At 31.7% G+C, this 18884-nt stretch overlaps 1 long non-coding RNA gene across 2 annotated transcripts in view; it reads left to right on the forward strand.

Annotated features, from left to right (window-relative positions):
- The window catches only part of LOC129912186 (uncharacterized), a 189515-nt gene that overhangs the window by 137636 nt on the left and 32995 nt on the right, over positions 1 to 18884 (forward strand). Inside the window, exon 4 of one of the 2 annotated variants that reach the window (XR_008771777.1) lies at positions 13015 to 13410. The exons of the other annotated variant lie outside the window; for it this stretch is intronic. This is a non-coding gene — a long non-coding RNA (uncharacterized LOC129912186). Of the gene's footprint in view, positions 1 to 13014; positions 13411 to 18884 lie in introns of those variants that run through there. 2 annotated transcript variants of the gene reach the window in all.

Raw genomic sequence — 18884 nt, forward strand, 5'->3', positions numbered from 1 at the left:
GTGCGTTTTGTAAGAACGCACACTCAAAATAAAAGGTTTAAAGATTAAAAGGTTAAAAGGTTTCAAGGCAGTTGCTGGTTGTTGAATTTTTTGCGTATTTATTTTTGTAATTTTTTGTTTTTTTTTTACACAGTTAAAATAGAGATAAATTTATTGCTGCCGCACTATAAGTCTATCATATTACATATATAGGTACATATGTACATTAGTGCCTTTTTTTTTCGTAAATTAACAAAGACACCCCAAAGCACATACAGTACCTTGCATTTTTGTTCTGCATGATAGTCTTTGATTTTGTCTATTATTTGATTTGCTTGGTTTGCTTAATTTTGTTTATTAAGCTTGCTCTATGACTCTGCTTCCTAGGTTAATTGCTGTTATTTGAAATTAACTAATTGAACAGATTTTTGCATATGTGTGAATGAAAAACTTTGTTTTTGTTATGTACAAATGTGTTTGGAGTGTTTTGTATTGGTGAATATTTGATATCAACTGATGTTTTTCGGTTGAATATTGTCTCTTGAACAAATGCTTCATCTCGGTTTCATGTTAGAATGTACGCCGGGATGAATTTGTCTCATGAACAAATGATTCATCCCGCGAACGCACACTCAAAATGGGATTGTGAAAAGGATGCCCTTCGAAGGCATTCTGCTTTCCGTTTTGGGAAGAATATACGCTGGGATGAATTTGTCTCAAGAACAAAATGATTCATCCTGCGAACGTACACTCAAAATGGGATTGTGAAAAGGATGCCCTTCGAAGGCAATCTGCTTTCCTTTTTGGGAAGAATATACGCTGGGATGAATTTTGTCTCAAGAACAAAATGATTCATCCTGCGAACGTACACTCAAAATAGGATTTGAGAAAAGGACACCCTGTGTAGGTGATCTGCTTTCCTGCAAGAATGTACGCTGGGATGAACTTTGTCTCCTGAACAAATGATTCATCCTTCGAACGCACACTCAAAATGGATTTCAGAAAAGGACACCCTGTGTAGGTGATCTGCTTTCCTGCAAGAATGTACGCTGGGATGAACTTTGTCTCATGAACAAATGATCCATCCTTCGAACGCACACTCAAAATGGATTTCAGAAAAGGACACCCTGTGTAGGTGATCTGCTTTCCTGCAAGAATGTACGCTGGGATGAACTTTGTCTCATGAACAAATGATTCATCCTTCGAACGCACACTCAAAATGGATTTCAGAAAAGGACACCCTGTGTAGGTGATCTGCTTTCCTGCAAGAATGTACGCTGGGATGAACTTTGTCTCATGAACAAATGATCCATCCTTCGAACGCACACTCAAAATGGATTTCAGAAAAGGACACCCTGTGTAGGTGATCTGCTTTCCTGCAAGAATGTACGCTGGGATGAACTTTGTCTCATGAACAAATGATCCATCCTTCGAACGCACACTCAAAATGGATTTCAGAAAAGGACACCCTGTGTAGGTGATCTGCTTTCCTGCAAGAATGTACGCTGGGATGAACTTTGTCTCATGAACAAATGATTCATCCTTCGAACGCACACTCAAAATGGATTTCAGAAAAGGACACCCTGTGTAGGTGATCTGCTTTCCTGCAAGAATGTACGCTGGGATGAACTTTGTCTCATGAACAAATGATTCATCCTTCGAACGCACACTCAAAATGGATTTCAGAAAAGGACACCCTGTGTAGGTGATCTGCTTTCCTGCAAGAATGTACGCTGGGATGAACTTTGTCTCCTGAACAAATGATTCATCCTTCGAACGCACACTCCTGCAAGAATGTACGCTGGGATGAACTTTGTCTCATGAACAAATGATTCATCCTTCGAACGCACACTCAAAATGGATTTCAGAAAAGGACACCCTGTGTAGGTGATCTGCTTTCCTGCAAGAATGTACGCTGGGATGAACTTTGTCTCATGAACAAATGATCCATCCTTCGAACGCACACTCAAAATGGATTTCAGAAAAGGACACCCTGTGTAGGTGATCTGCTTTCCTGCAAGAATGTACGCTGGGATGAACTTTGTCTCCTGAACAAATGATTCATCCTTCGAACGCACACTCAAAATGGATTTCAGAAAAGGACACCCTGTGTAGGTGATCTGCTTTCCTGCAAGAATGTACGCTGGGATGAACTTTGTCTCATGAACAAATGATCCATCCTTCGAACGCACACTCAAAATGGATTTCAGAAAAGGACACCCTGTGTAGGTGATCTGCTTTCCTGCAAGAATGTACGCTGGGATGAACTTTGTCTCATGAACAAATGATTCATCCTTCGAACGCACACTCAAAATGGATTTCAGAAAAGGACACCCTGTGTAGGTGATCTGCTTTCCTGCAAGAATGTACGCTGGGATGAACTTTGTCTCCTGAACAAATGATTCATCCTTCGAACGCACACTCAAAATGGATTTCAGAAAAGGACACCCTGTGTAGGTGATCTGCTTTCCTGCAAGAATGTACGCTGGGATGAACTTTGTCTCATGAACAAATGATCCATCCTTCGAACGCACACTCAAAATGGATTTCAGAAAAGGACACCCTGTGTAGGTGATCTGCTTTCCTGCAAGAATGTACGCTGGGATGAACTTTGTCTCATGAACAAATGATTCATCCTTCGAACGCACACTCAAAATGGATTTCAGAAAAGGACACCCTGTGTAGGTGATCTGCTTTCCTGCAAGAATGTACGCTGGGATGAACTTTGTCTCATGAACAAATGATCCATCCTTCGAACGCACACTCAAAATGGATTTCAGAAAAGGACACCCTGTGTAGGTGATCTGCTTTCCTGCAAGAATGTACGCTGGGATGAACTTTGTCTCATGAACAAATGATCCATCCTTCGAACGCACACTCAAAATGGATTTCAGAAAAGGACACCCTGTGTAGGTGATCTGCTTTCCTGCAAGAATGTACGCTGGGATGAACTTTGTCTCATGAACAAATGATTCATCCTTCGAACGCACACTCAAAATGGATTTCAGAAAAGGACACCCTGTGTAGGTGATCTGCTTTCCTGCAAGAATGTACGCTGGGATGAACTTTGTCTCATGAACAAATGATTCATCCTTCGAACGCACACTCAAAATGGATTTCAGAAAAGGACACCCTGTGTAGGTGATCTGCTTTCCTGCAAGAATGTACGCTGGGATGAACTTTGTCTCCTGAACAAATGATTCATCCTTCGAACGCACACTCAAAATGGATTTCAGAAAAGGACACCCTGTGTAGGTGATCTGCTTTCCTGCAAGAATGTACGCTGGGATGAACTTTGTCTCATGAACAAATGATTCATCCTTCGAACGCACACTCAAAATGGATTTCAGAAAAGGACACCCTGTGTAGGTGATCTGCTTTCCTGCAAGAATGTACGCTGGGATGAACTTTGTCTCATGAACAAATGATCCATCCTTCGAACGCACACTCAAAATGGATTTCAGAAAAGGACACCCTGTGTAGGTGATCTGCTTTCCTGCAAGAATGTACGCTGGGATGAACTTTGTCTCCTGAACAAATGATTCATCCTTCGAACGCACACTCAAAATGGATTTCAGAAAAGGACACCCTGTGTAGGTGATCTGCTTTCCTGCAAGAATGTACGCTGGGATGAACTTTGTCTCATGAACAAATGATCCATCCTTCGAACGCACACTCAAAATGGATTTCAGAAAAGGACACCCTGTGTAGGTGATCTGCTTTCCTGCAAGAATGTACGCTGGGATGAACTTTGTCTCATGAACAAATGATTCATCCTTCGAACGCACACTCAAAATGGATTTCAGAAAAGGACACCCTGTGTAGGTGATCTGCTTTCCTGCAAGAATGTACGCTGGGATGAACTTTGTCTCCTGAACAAATGATTCATCCTTCGAACGCACACTCAAAATGGATTTCAGAAAAGGACACCCTGTGTAGGTGATCTGCTTTCCTGCAAGAATGTACGCTGGGATGAACTTTGTCTCATGAACAAATGATCCATCCTTCGAACGCACACTCAAAATGGATTTCAGAAAAGGACACCCTGTGTAGGTGATCTGCTTTCCTGCAAGAATGTACGCTGGGATGAACTTTGTCTCATGAACAAATGATTCATCCTTCGAACGCACACTCAAAATGGATTTCAGAAAAGGACACCCTGTGTAGGTGATCTGCTTTCCTGCAAGAATGTACGCTGGGATGAACTTTGTCTCCTGAACAAATGATTCATCCTTCGAACGCACACTCAAAATTGAAAATATATAAGAAATAAAAGGTTATCGTTTGTAACAACTTGTCTGCAAGAATGTGCGTTTTGTAAGAACGCACACTCAATATAAGAAATCGAAAGTTCACCTTTTGTGGGCAACAACTTTCCTTCAAGACACGCCTAGTTCTACGTAGGCAAATCCTCTTGTTATTATGTTATTATGTTTCAAATAATAGTCTTTTTTTTGACAAAATGTGAGTTTTTTTTAATGAAAAATTAATTGAATTGAGTTCAATTGTGTTTAAGTGCATAAGTGTGGGACAAACCTTTAGTTAGGTCAAGAAACGGTTTTAGGTGTTGAAATATGGCAGTTGTCATTTACCTTTATGTAGCTTTAAGCTCAACGTACAATTCGATGCTCCTAACCTATTATCTACTCGTATGCAATATTTTGAATGACAACTCAAAATATTTGTAAGGTAAATTGTCTCAAATTTTGAACGCGAAAAGGTTACCCTTTGTGGGTAACTGCTTATCTGGAAGAATGTACGCTGGGATGAATTTTGTCTCAAGAACAAACGATTCATCCTGCGAACGTACACTCAAAATCGACTGAGAAAAGCATAAAAGTATAAAAGTCAATAAAATACCTGGTAGACAAATTAACACATGAAATGTATTCTAAGAAAACAAATGAACCAAGAGTGAAATGTAATTGTAATTTTAGTTTGGGTGGGAGTGAACCTTAAATGGACCTGTATATTGTTTTTGTTGGTTTTTAAATATTTTGTTGTCTCAATAGCATTGTTTTATATTATTTGCATTGTTTAGTGTTTTATGAATTCAAATAATATACCTATGTATTAAAATTGAATTGGTTTTGCCCTTTTTGTTTTGTTTTCTTTTTTTTTTTGTTGTATTATTTGATGTTAGAACAAATGCATTCGTTTTGTTTTGATTTTTATATAGGTACATAGGTAATTCAGCTGCTCTATCTCCTTTTGTAATTTTAAAAATAGTAGGAATATAAACGCTTACGTTGTGTACGTATATACATTACTTCAAAAGAACGAAATGAATAGGTATATCATTCATAAAGTTCCGAGCTTAAATGAAAAGCTTTAAAGAGTTTTTCTTATAAAATGAAAAGCGCTTTTGTTTAAATTAATTTGTGGAATGAGTAATTTGCATAACAACAATCCAAGGTCTCACTCCGACCCAAACAAGAAGGAAGATAATTATCCTACCAACCACCCCAAAAAGCCAAAACAATTCAATTCAACCCTGTCAGATCTAAACCTCAGACTCACAGATAAATGACAACATTTTTCTAAACAAAGCAGCGCGAAAATAAAACTAAACGATCGCAAAACAATTCCTAATTTAGTCTAAAACCTTTCTACACCATAAAACACGTGCAACCAAATGTATGCCTGCCTACTTGACCGATTACAAGAAAATTATTTGCTACAAAAAGCGACAATAAAAATGACCTAACGGAATTTTCTATATCAACAGCTACATAGGTATATTCAACAACAACAAACCCTAAAAAAAAAGAAAAAGAAATTGTTCCCACAAAAAAAAAAAAAAAAAAAAACAAACATTTTGTATACCTAGATTCTCGAGCAAATAGGTAGATACATTCTTACTGCTTCCCCTTCCTCTATTTACTCGCTTATAATTTGGCAGCTCATACATGAAATGCCAAATCCCAATGTGCGACAATTAGAATTTAAATTATTTCTTGACAATGTGGAATGTAACTACGTATGTTTTTCTCCTTTTGTATGTATTTTGTATAGGTACACGATCATCTCATCGCATAGCATGTGTGTGGAGATGAATGTACCTTTGTTGTTACTTTGCACTCCTGTAAGTACACAGTCCCATAACTAAAAGAAAACAAATCTTCCTACCTGCACCATAAAAGCAATTCGCGATTTGAACGAAAAACAGCCATAAAATTAAAAAGGGTACCAATACCTACCTAATATGTACTCGAGTGACATGCGACACAACCAACCCTTTATTACTGACGAAACAAAACTCTCTTCCTGCCTACGCAAATAAAGATGACCTAACGGATTTTCTTTCTCAACAGCTGCATAGATTTGTTACAACAAAAACCCTAAAACAAAGGAAAAGAAATTGTTCGCACAAAAAACGAGTTGGGCTACATACATTTGCAAAACAAATAGATAAATGCGTAGCGCGTAGGTAGATTCTCGAATAAATGGATTTTTTACACTATTGGTGTAAGACCCCTATCTATATTTTCTTGGAAATAGTTTGGCGGGTCATACTTATACCTCCGTAAAATGATATTCTAATATGTATGTGAAAATTGAAATTTAAATTAATTGAAATTTACAAAAAAATGAATCTTTTTATTTTTCTTAATATGTAGGTATGTAGGTATGTAGAATGTAGATTTGTTCTTTTATTATTTTCTCTTTCTTTTATATATGTGCCAAGCCTGACACAACTGGACAATTTAGGTGCCTACATAGACAAAGAGATAGTACAAGTTGTAGCTACATTTATGTCTTTGGTCCAAATTGTTATCTGTTGCAGTGGATATTTTACTATACCTTAGTTTTTTTTTTTTTTTTTGATTTGATATATTGATTCATAGGTAGATAGGTACTTTATTTCTATCTCATCGCATATTTGTGTGTAGAGTTGTATGTTCTCACTTGGTGCTCATGTAGATAACTACCCAAACTCATCACTAAAGAAATTTGGATGGACCCAATAGACTGAAAAGAGCTATCAAAATATCTGAAACTCTAACGGTGCGAGAACATGAAAGTAACCAAAATCATTTTGGTTTCGAAAAAGAAATCCGAACGATTCTGTGCATTGGATGGTTTGATATCATACCAAAACAAATTTACACAAATCTCCCTACCCGCGCCATAAAAACATTTCGCGATTTCAACGAAAACAGCAATAAAACAAAAAGGGTCCTGTCTACCTAATGTGTACTCGAGTGACACGCGACAAGCAATGCATCGCTAAATTACCGACAAAAACAAAAACGACCTAACGGGGTATCTATTCCAACAGTTGCACCACCAAGTTGGTCACATAAACAATAAATAGCGAAACAATAAATGAAGGATAGCAGTACAAATAGATAGATAACTTGTGGCGGCATTCGTACACCACAGATCAATGTGTCTTGTTTTGCGTTGTTTTTTTTTTTTTTATACGTAGGTATGTAGATAGTATATCCAATTTATACTGATCTACTGTTTTGTTAATTGGAAATCTTATTGGGAAAATCATTCATGTATATAGGTACCTAAGATGAATCTGTTTTTTGAATGGGTTTGTTAAATGCAGAAATTGCTTAAGTGTGTAATTAAAAATTTTCAATCTTAAGCGGATACATAAAAGAAAAATATGAATTACATTATAATAATTGCCAAATATGTTATGTAGGTACATAATATGTAAGATTTATTGTGATTAATGATTTCATACGAAACAATATGTGTCTAAGTTGTGTCTATTGAAAAGTAAAATTGATCGCAATAAACATATAAAATGCACTATGAATGAATTAGATACATAGGTACTTAGATATTTGTGCAAAAGGAATTTCTTATTTTTTTTTTTTTTTTTTTAAGCTTGTGCATAAGTGAAAATGTTTTTTTTTTTTTTTAATATTCGCAAAATCAAGCAAATATGTAATAACACTTGTTTATGATGTTAGAGCAACATTTGTAGTTACATAACAAAATATAATGTGTAAATGCTGAAGTGTATTTTTAAGAAGTATAGTGTTTTGTAAATCGTGGGGTATTGATATTTCATAATGTAGTTTCAATAGAATAAAATATGAAAATGGTGAATTTGAATAATTGATACGTAGGTATGTATTACTTACATACATTCTTCATGGAAATGCACTTGAAGAAGAATTTCAGCTTCAAGAATTTTCTACAGCTGTCTTAATATGGACCCGCAACTAAATATGTGGTACCGTAACTTCTATCTGCTACACACAAGACACAATCTTCTTTGTGTTCGTCATTTTTGGTAAGCAATTTTGTTTGTCCTGTCATTGCTTTAGCAATGACAAGCACAAGTAACTCACTATTGATTATTTATTTTATTGTGTTCTCGTCTATTTCATATTCGCACATACATTCCTTAAAAACAAAATCTGTCGATAATTTTGTTCTGTGTATTTTGCTTTCTTTTTTTTTTTTTTTTTAGGAACGCGAGAGGGATTTTTTTGTTTTGCTTTTTTTTTTTTTAACCCTTTAGTGGTTTCACAGTCACTACCGCTTTAGTAATTAAATTATATATCTATTTACTTAAGGCGCGAAGCACAGTATTAGGCGTCGAAGGACCGTGAACAATAACTCTAGAGTGGACTGTAATATATCTGTAAAGTAATTTAATAATAAATGAAAAACGAATGTTTATATTTTGAATAGGACTGGACGTCCTGTTTATTGTGCGATCTTGATATGACTAAAGAGAAGAGAGGGAGGGAGGAATGAGGAAACACACACGATCGTTGGTTGGTCTTGTTGGTTGGCATGCCATGCGTGTGTGTTGGTAGGCTTCTTCTTTAAATAGGGACGGATTATTTAACATATAATAAAAGGAAATTGTGTTTCGTATCTATCAGAGAGAGATATAATCGTTTGTAACTTTGGGCTTCGTGTTTTATATATATTTTTTTTTTGTTGATGAGAAAAGAGAAAGAGATAAATAAAAAAAAAATTGATTGATGAGTCTAGATTGCTGAACATAAAATCGAGGTAATTCGATTTTATACAATTTTGTTTTTTTTTTTTTTTGTGTTCATTCATTTTAATTTTTTTGCTACAAACTTTGGTCCATTGATTGAAAATATAATATGCAAAGGCCAAAAAAGTAATTTGTTAGGCAAGTAAGTGAGTGAAAAATTAATAACCAAAAAATATAAATGTGCACTTGAAGAAAAAATTTTATTTACAAAATTGTACCTGATATTGGCAGCAATGTGCTTGAATGGATTTAATTTAAAAAAAAAAAAACACAAAAAGCGTATACCAACAGCTCTAAAATTTAAATTAAATTTAAATTAATGCGGGTAATAAGGCCCACTTAAGAAACATTTAGCAAAAATTAAAACAATTTTCCGAGTTTCTGCAAATCATTACCTTGATAATACCAACTCACATGATCCCTTTAGTACCCTTTCTAACCTTGGGAGCTGAAATTTTTTTAAAATAATTTCGCTATAGGCCTTATTAACCGACCATCATACAACAAAGCAGAAAATAATAAATATATTTGCAGAGTTGTTTATGAGTGTTAGCTATGTGATTTTGATCTACTTTGACATTAAGCCCCTGCAACAATTTAAAATTCCATTTTTATAGTTTTCGGATAATTCATGTGTTAACAACCTCGAAAACCTTAAAAGTTTTATCTAGGCCATATTGCCCGACAGGCTTTATGATCCCCTTTTGTCTAGTAATTTTTTGGTTTGGTTACCGCATATATGTAGTTTTCAGTGTGATATCATTTCTGTGACAGTTTTTTCAAAGATATAAGAAAAAGACTTAACTTAACTTATTCATAGAATCACAAAGGATGTGATTTTTAAGAGCCAATAGGACAATGTAATGGCTTGGTCACATGGTATTTTTTTCATTTTTGCTTTAACCAAAATTCTTTTTACGTTACAGTCATTCTATTAAGTGTTTTAGAGGTCAAGAAAAGTTTTGAGGAAAGGTAAGTGCGGATAATTAGGCCCGTTGGCTTGCATTACCTGTCCACTACTAAGACTTGTCGACTAATAAGGCCTCATTTACAGTAACTAATAGCTGGCACACACAAGATCTTGAAACCGGTAGCTACGTTATCGGTTACACGCAGTTATCTATTTTTACTATGTTTTTCTTGTTATACTAGATCTTATGCCAAAAAATTGGAATAATTTTCCATATACTCATGTCTTTGGCGGGTAATAAGGCCTACAGCATTTGAAAATAAAACAACGTTTTTAGGTTTTTTAGGTATCAATATTTTATAGTTATCGTATTTCGAAGTATTAGGCCTTATTACCCTTCAGCATTGTATAAAGGTTATAAAGTTTTTTTTTTTTTTGTTGATGTTTACGGAAGAAACTGTCCAATTTTCTTAATCAACTGACTGTAATGAAAAAAAAAAACAATAGGAGGGTTATGTTAAGTGTTTAACCTTTGGTCGGATTCATCATATAGCTTCTAAAATACGTGTCGTAATATGACAAACCGAGTATCGTTGAAAGTGTCTTGCTCGTCCTCGTCCGTTACAACATGACGCAACACTAAATAATTTCTCGCATTCTAGAGTGACTCTACAAATAATTCATCCAAAACATTATGACGATAGAAAAACTAAGACAACAATAAGTTCTGGAACTAAGAGCCAACTATTGTTAAATCACACTAAAAAACGTATGAAACAAGAATAAATTCTCTTCCGGAATTGTTATGTCATTTTATAAAGTGCCTACTAAAAACATTTAGCTATAATGGTGAGAATGTATTTTTATTTCATACTTTTTAGAGCTTTATTTGGGAATAGACTGGTTTTATTTTTTGAAAAAAATTGCTTTACTTAGGTACTCGAAAATAGATTAAGATTTTTCAATTAAAAAAAATTACACATACGCCACAGTGACCCAAAATTATTTATGTAATTTATTTGCTTAGCAAATGTTGCAATAAGTTAAATTTTGTTGACTATTTAAAGACTGTATTTCGACTCAAAAACTACCTTTATTATTATAGGTAGTTTTTGAGTCGAAATATAAACTTTTAAGATCCTAAGAAGAAGAAACCCACAATGTATCATCTATCGGTTCCATGTCCAAAAAATATTTCGAGGTTTAAATGATGATGCAGAAATCTAAAAAAGTAGTTTTCGTCATGCCGTCCAACGGTCTGTTCATAATATTTAAAGTTAAAATTATGTAAACTTTTTTTTTTTGCTTGGAACAAATACCAAATTTTCTCGAAAACTGATCTAATGATTTTGATAAAAAAAAATCAAGAACTAGCTATTTTTTGGAAAAGATTTTTCTTTTGATGATAAATTTCAATATTGAAAATCATTACTATCGGTACCTTTGACTTTCTCCCAAACGAAATATTTTAATTTCAACAATTTTTTTTTGTGTAGAAGCTTTTATGTAAAATTTTCAAAAAAAAATTGTTTTGAAAAAAAAAATAAATTTTGAAAAATATAGAATTGTTTTAAAATTTTTGGAGCTCAAATATTTTTTTTTTTTATTAAAGCCACTTCTAGTCTAGTTTGTTTTTTAGGGCTCGTTGTATCTAGTAAAATAAAATTTCTTTCTTTTTTCAGCTTTTTTCAGCTTTTTTTCTAAAATTTCAGCCTTTATAAATATTATATATTTAAGCTGTTTACATAATTTTAAAAAAATCAAATAATTTTGTATCCAGAATTTGTATGTTAAATTTCCAAAAAGAAAACTGGGTGAATTTCTTTTTGTTAGTACAAAATTTGATATATTTCCTTTCTGACTCTACCGTAAATCACCTTTTTTATTCTCAGTGTACCTTCCAATATACTATTTGTTGAATAAAATAAAACGCAAAATCCAAATTTAAAAAATGGTTGGTCAGTTTTCCGCTAAGAAGATAATTGAATTGTTTCCAAATGAAAATGCTACATTGAAAACAAGGTATATAAGTGCCACAAAAGTTACCTCTATTACCTTTATGTTTAAATTAATAATATTGTAGAAGGATGTATTGTGGAAGAGGAAGTATAAAAAGAACTAATGATAAAAATATGTATTTAGATTTGTACATGCTCTCGTAAATTTATGTGAATATGTTTAAAAATCAATATATCACGATGAAAATTATTATATTATTATATAATTTAAATATATATGTTTATATTTTTAAATTTTCAATGAAAAAAAATCAATTAAAAATCGTTTACACGGTATTTGCATTGTTTTGAGAACAGAAATATAATAAATGAAACATTTTACTCAATTTGTATAGGTAACTGGTTATAAAAATAAATACACAAAAGAAAAAAAAATAATCAATATGCAATAAACGTGACAATAGTTAAAAAAAATCCCCGGTTTTTGTCATTTTTAAATATTTAGAAAAAAAAAAAATCACATACTAAATTAACGATGATTGTATTTTTTTTCCCTTAAAATAATGCTAAAATTGCGAGTTTGTTTAAGATATAAAATACACGACTTAGTTGCACGTTCTTCGAATAGATTAAAATTGTTTTCAAAGTAAATACAGTCGACTCCCTCTAAGTCGAACTTGCGCTGGACTCGAAAATCGTTTTGAGTTAGAGGGAAATTCGAGTAAGAGGGATTTATTTAATATTTTTTTCTTCTTAGAGGGAAATTCGACTTTAAGGGAGTTCGACTTAGAGGAAGTCGACTGTATATCCAAAGGGTGCTTTTTTTCTACTTATAAGTATGGTTTTTACAATAAAATATTAGGAAATTGAATTTTTGATAAAGTATAAAAAAAAAAAGTTTTTTTCGTAGTCATATTAATACAGTAATTTTTTTAGTTACTGGTTACATTTTGCTTAATATTCGATAATATTTTGGTTTAAATTGTTGCCTTTATAGACAAATATTTACTTGACTTGATCACTCGATGACCAATCGACATTTTTTTTTTATTTTATGGACTTAAAAGGAAAATAAAAATTGTTTTTACATAGAAATATTTCTTTAATTTGATTATATTATTAAAATAATAAATTTTTCTTAAAAAATCAAAAAAATGATAACAAATTCTTTTCTTTATTTTCAGGTAAGCTATTGAGCAGCTAAACAATATAAGAACATGCGGTAGGTAAGAACGCAAAGAAAAATACATCTATACAAATAAAGTAGGTAGTTGCGGGTAGTAAGGCCTTTCGGTTTTATGGTAGGTACCCAAAATACAGAAATTAAATTTCAAATGATCCCAGTATCTAGAGGTCACAATTCTATTTAAAGCTAAAACTTATATAAAAATAGCCTTGTTTAATTTTCTTGTGATCCAGATCAGATCAAGTTAGCACTGCCATCCCCTCCAAAATCTTAATACGAGCTTTAAATCAAAAAAACAGTATGCCAATAATTGTCGTGATTTTGTCGTAGACAGATGGCATTTAAAAAAAATTGTCGTGTCATTATTTTGGATATTAGGCCCCCTAAACTGAATTTCATATACCTAATTACCTTTACCAATGGAACTTTTTTTTCAAAATGCCTAATTGCTATAAATTTTTTCATAATCTACTGTCCCTCGATGATTTTTAACAGATTATGCAAAATAAAAATTTTTCCCACCCACAATTTTTGTGAATAATGCCCAATAAATTGAATTACCCAAACCTAGCACTACCGTATGAAAACTTTTTGTTTATGGGACTTTTTGTAAAAAAATTTGTTATAAACAACTGTTGTAAAACGTCTTCTATCAAATTCAGCCATACAAAATTGGTCGCGTCCTTACTTTAAACCCAGAACCCCTCAACTAGGGCAACCAAAATCAGATTCTAAAATCAGATTTTTTTTTAATTTTTATTTTTTTTTTCTTAATTAGCTTATTTCCTATAAAATTTGCCATAATATATTGCAACTCGATGTTTTTCAATAAATTTCTTCCAAAAAAAGGGCGCGTCATAATTTCATATATTTTGTAGTAGATCGCTCAATTTACTGTAAGAATAATATTACAGTTAATTTTTACAATGCCTTATTGTAAAGTTACAAAAATTAGAAAAAAAAAATGATTTTTTTCCCATGTTATTTACATAATATATGGAAAATAGAAAATTAGAAAAAGGCACATCTAAATATTAATATTAAGAGCTCATTTTGTGAGAGACTATTTGCTTCATATTTTCGAAAATATTGAACTTGTTTTTTATTTGAAAAACGAAAGTTGCCTCAAAATGGCACAGCCTAATAATCATAATTATTGATTTCATTGGATTCTACGCAAGCAAAACATATTAACCCACTCCGCCCTTAAAAGATCAGATAAAAATACTTTTCTTTTACTAAATTGTTACTTCTGATCTGGTAGTATATATAAAATTTAAGTGCTACTTACGATTTCATCCCACCGTAAATTTCACTTAACAATATTTCGATCTAAATGAGCACTTATAGGTAGTTTTCTGAAATCATTTACCGGCACATCTTTTCCATGTTCTTTCAAACTTAACCTCTTAATTAATCAGTTTTATAATGTATCAAAGTTTAGAGCCCGCTCGCTTTCCATCGTCTTATCTTAATGCACATTAACACTAAATTTCTCACTTTGGTTTACATATGTTACGCTGTTGAGCACTTAAATGCTCGTTACCACAAACATACACAAACACCCATTTGCCCATTATTCATATAAACTATGAAACTTGATGCGAGTATAGTATTACAAAAAGTCTACATAAACATGTTGTATAGGAATATGTGTCCTAGTCCTAGACGAATCCTTGCAACTTCATATGTAACTAAATAGTGCAACAGAGCGGTTTATGATTTTTTGTGGTAACTTTTATGGTTGGTTCTCACGCGATTATAAGGTTGCTACAACAACAACAACTGTGTGTTATATTATGCACCCAGAAATTGTTCACACACACTAACACATACTTAAACCATCAACTTTAGGGCCTTAGCATCATATCATCATACATACACGATACGACGCTTTTAATTAATTTTTAAGAAGTCGGTGTTGGTAGTCGGTCGGGTCGAGTGTAAAAAGGGCGTTTTGGTGGAAACATTTTTATTTATTTTTTTTTATTTTTTTGTTGCTTCTTTGCTTTAGAAAAAGTAATTTTTGCTTAATTAAAACATTTTTGTTTTAATTTGTTCAAGAACCACATACTCACGAATGAATTTATGTTGGGTGGTGGTATACGAGTATGTTGCTGTAGCTGTAAGGTAGATATATGAAGGTTGTTTCAAGTTCTTTCCTGGAATTATGGGAAATAATTTAAAAAGAAAAGGCTTTTGAGTGGTATGCTGTGGTTTGTTTATTTATTTATTTATTTTTTTTACTTTCTTTCTTTACTTTCTGCTCAAAGAGAAACAATTTCATGCAACAGAGTGTATGTTTTTATAAGATTTCTTAGCTTTTGATATAACGAGTAGTTGTTAAAAAAAAATTCACTTGAAAATATGTTTTTTCCAAGGAAATTTCTAATGAGGAGTTTTTGTATGCACGCGTTTTGCCAAAGGAAGTAGCATTGTGAATTTTTTTTTTTTTGTTTTCACATGAAAAAAATAACAAGAAACCACTGTTGATTATTATGTACCTAGGAACTTTTATTATTGAGAAAAAATAGTGAAATAACTATAAAATTTTGACGGGATGTTATGATTTTCTTGGGACCCTTGCGATTTTTGAAAATAATGAACAAAGGAGAGACATTTTCCCTACACAAATTGAAAATAATTAAATTTTATTTTTTCTACCCATTTCTGGTTTGGGTTATAAGACATCCAATGGGTTAAAATAAGTCATAAAAAAAAAAAAAAAAAAAAAACCGTGATAGGTACCTACCTACATTCTTCACACCCATTATGACTCTTATTCATTTTTGGGTCCTAATTACGTTATTGGGTTTTTGGACACCAATTGGGTTAAGAAAACTTGTTTTCGAAAAGTCATGTGAATATTTACCTTGACTTCTACATATAACCACACATCATGACTTTTTTTTATTTTGGGGTCTCAATTACTATCTTGGGCTTTTTGACACAAAATAAGCTCAAAAACTCGTTTTTCGAAAAATCATATGATATTTTTCATCGATTGGTACCTAAATTTTGACACACATTATGACGATTTGATTTATGGGTCCCAGTTAAGGTTCTGAGCTTCTTAACACCAGTGGATTTGTCTAAAAGTCGCGTCATAGTTTACATAAACTTACAGTTTGACTCCTATCTTGATACCTACATTTTAACAAGAACCATAATTTTTTTTTCATTATGGGGTCTCTATTTTTTTCTTGGGCTTTTTGACACCAAATTTGTTCGAAACTCGTTTTTCATGTGACAGTTTACATTGATATATATGTACATACATTTTGACATTCATCATGCTTTTTTTTTAATTATGGGTCCCAATTGAGGTTATGGGCTTCTTGAAATCAAATAAGTTGAAATATGTAACTTATTTTACTAAAAGTCAGGTGATAGTTTACCTTTATAATATACATTTTGACAACTATCATAATTTTTTTTTTAATTTATGGGTCCTAATTAAAGTTTTGAGATTCTTGACACAAAATGTTTATACATATGTATGTAACTCGTTTATTTTGCACACACATTTTAAAACATTAAATATGCCTTTTTTTATAATTTTGTTGTCCCAATTACAGTTTTCGCTTTTGAACACCAAATGTGCTGACATAACTCGTTTTTCGAAAAGTCACATTGTAGTTTACCTTGATATCCAAATTTTAATACCCATCACGACTTTTTTGATTTATGGGTCCTAATTAAGGTCTGTGACTTTTAGACATCAAATGGGTTAAAATAACTCGTATTTTTTTAAATTCACTTGTTAGTTTACCTTTATACGCTATCAATTTGTTAACTAAAGTTATGTATATACACTAAAAGCAATTTAAGACCCCAATTCATAGTTAGATAGCACCTATTGGAATAATAAAAGCTTTTATTCATGGTTTTATATAAGCAATTTAAGAAAGATAATCACGATTTTTTTTTTTAATTTTATTTAAAATTATTTAAAAAAGAAGAGACCCTTCTTGTTTAGGTACAGAAAACTAAAGCAACTGAATAAAAAATCCTCTTCAAGTTGGTATTTAAAAACCAGAAATATATTTTTCAATGACAAAATGATTTGTACGTAAAAATAAAAGTTCAAAATAAATTTCTAAAGATTCAGCCTTGATTCTTAAAAAAAAAAAAACGAATTACTCTTGTCCCATGAATTCTGTTCCATTCCAAGTCATTGAAAACAGTTTATCAAGATTTTTTCATTCATCTCTTAGTCAAAATAAAAACTTACTGAAATCGTTTCAAATCTCTTTTCAAAAAAATATAGTTTAAATATTTTTTTCCTTTTTTTTTAACATTTTTAGATAAAATGAAAAAAATAAAATAAAAAAAGTAATATTTTGAGTGAAACATTCCTTTGAAGACATTCAATTATATTCGTCGTTCATACTACAGTATACAGTACGCTCTCTTTAGATTCTTTTGATGCAAAGCAATCTAGAGCAATGTCATTTGTATCTAGAAAAGTAAAATCTATTTAGGGTTAGAGGTAAGTCCTCTTGAGAAGAGATTCTTTTGCAAAACATTTCTATATGCTATCTATCCTTGTATAGCAGAGAAAGAGAGATATATAAACCAGAACTTGTTTTTTTTTTTTTTTTTTACCCTCAAATGAAATTAAATTTTTAACCACTTGAAGTTGAAGTTCTGTTATGTTCTCTCTCTCTATACAAAGGTCCTTGTTTTTGTACGTTTTTTTTTTTTTTTTTTGTTTTATTTATTTGGTAATCTATGTTACGACGACATAATGTATGTCATGTCAAGGTCCAAAGTTAGAAAATTAAAAAGCGAAAATTGTTTGACTCTTACAATTTTTAAATGGAATTCATTTTTAAAATGTTTAAAAAGTAATTAAAGAATTTAGATAAAAAAGACAAGATGATGACTGGTTTTTAATTAAATACTATGTAATAATGAAATATAATATTATAAAATTATAAATTTCAATACACAAAAGAATTGCTTAAAAAAATATAAAGTTTCAATTTTGACTGCTTCTTAAAGAAAAATTCTCCAAAGATAAATAACAAAAAAAAAAGGCACTTTGAATCACTCTTTTAAGCTCATTTTATAGCCATTTCCTGTCTTTTCCAGTTATTAAAGTTTTGGTTTGGCAACAATCTTTTTTTTGTTGGTGAAGCAAAAATTCAATTTAGTAATAATAAAAAAGTTGACTTTTAGGGTTACAACTTTTTTGCTGGAACCATTATTTTTTTCGTGTATTCGAAGATAAAAGATTTCGTCAGGTTGGAAACCAGGGATAAAGCTCCTTCTAACACTATTCATTGAGATTTGAAAAAATTAGCCTTCGTGGATTGGTTTTTGTTTTTTCTGCAAAATACTTTATGTTTGCAATCAAATTTCAATATCATTCAAGGGTGAATCTATTCTCACAACCAAATATTTTTTTTATGGACGTCAATAAAATCTTAACTATAGCATATACACTTGAAAATTATGTATGTACGACAAATGTTTCAAGCCTTTTCTACTTATAAGTGATTTCTTTGAAAGACAATAATAGAATAATAAACATTTCAAAGATGTCGAAACCGGTCGTTACTTAAAAAAATAAATTGCACGACTGGGGTCGCACGTACTTGCTCTTATGCTTAAAGTAACTATAATGTTAAAGCTTTTTATTCAAGAAATTTAAAATTTGATATTTTGAAGAAATTTTATAAGTAGTACCTATAAAAAAATTAAATCTGTTTTTATAATTAATTAAACTCCGTTTTAAATTATCTTAAAACAAAAAACAAATATGCCATTTTATTTCTTGTATAAAAAGGTATTTTTAGAAAAAAATTTTCGAAAATTGTAGGAGCCGTTTTTTAAAAAAATAATTTTTTATGTATAAAAATT

The sequence above is a fragment of the Episyrphus balteatus genome, chromosome 2 (assembly GCF_945859705.1).
Source record: "Episyrphus balteatus chromosome 2, idEpiBalt1.1, whole genome shotgun sequence".
In the NCBI taxonomy this organism is placed as follows: domain Eukaryota; kingdom Metazoa; phylum Arthropoda; class Insecta; order Diptera; family Syrphidae; genus Episyrphus; species Episyrphus balteatus.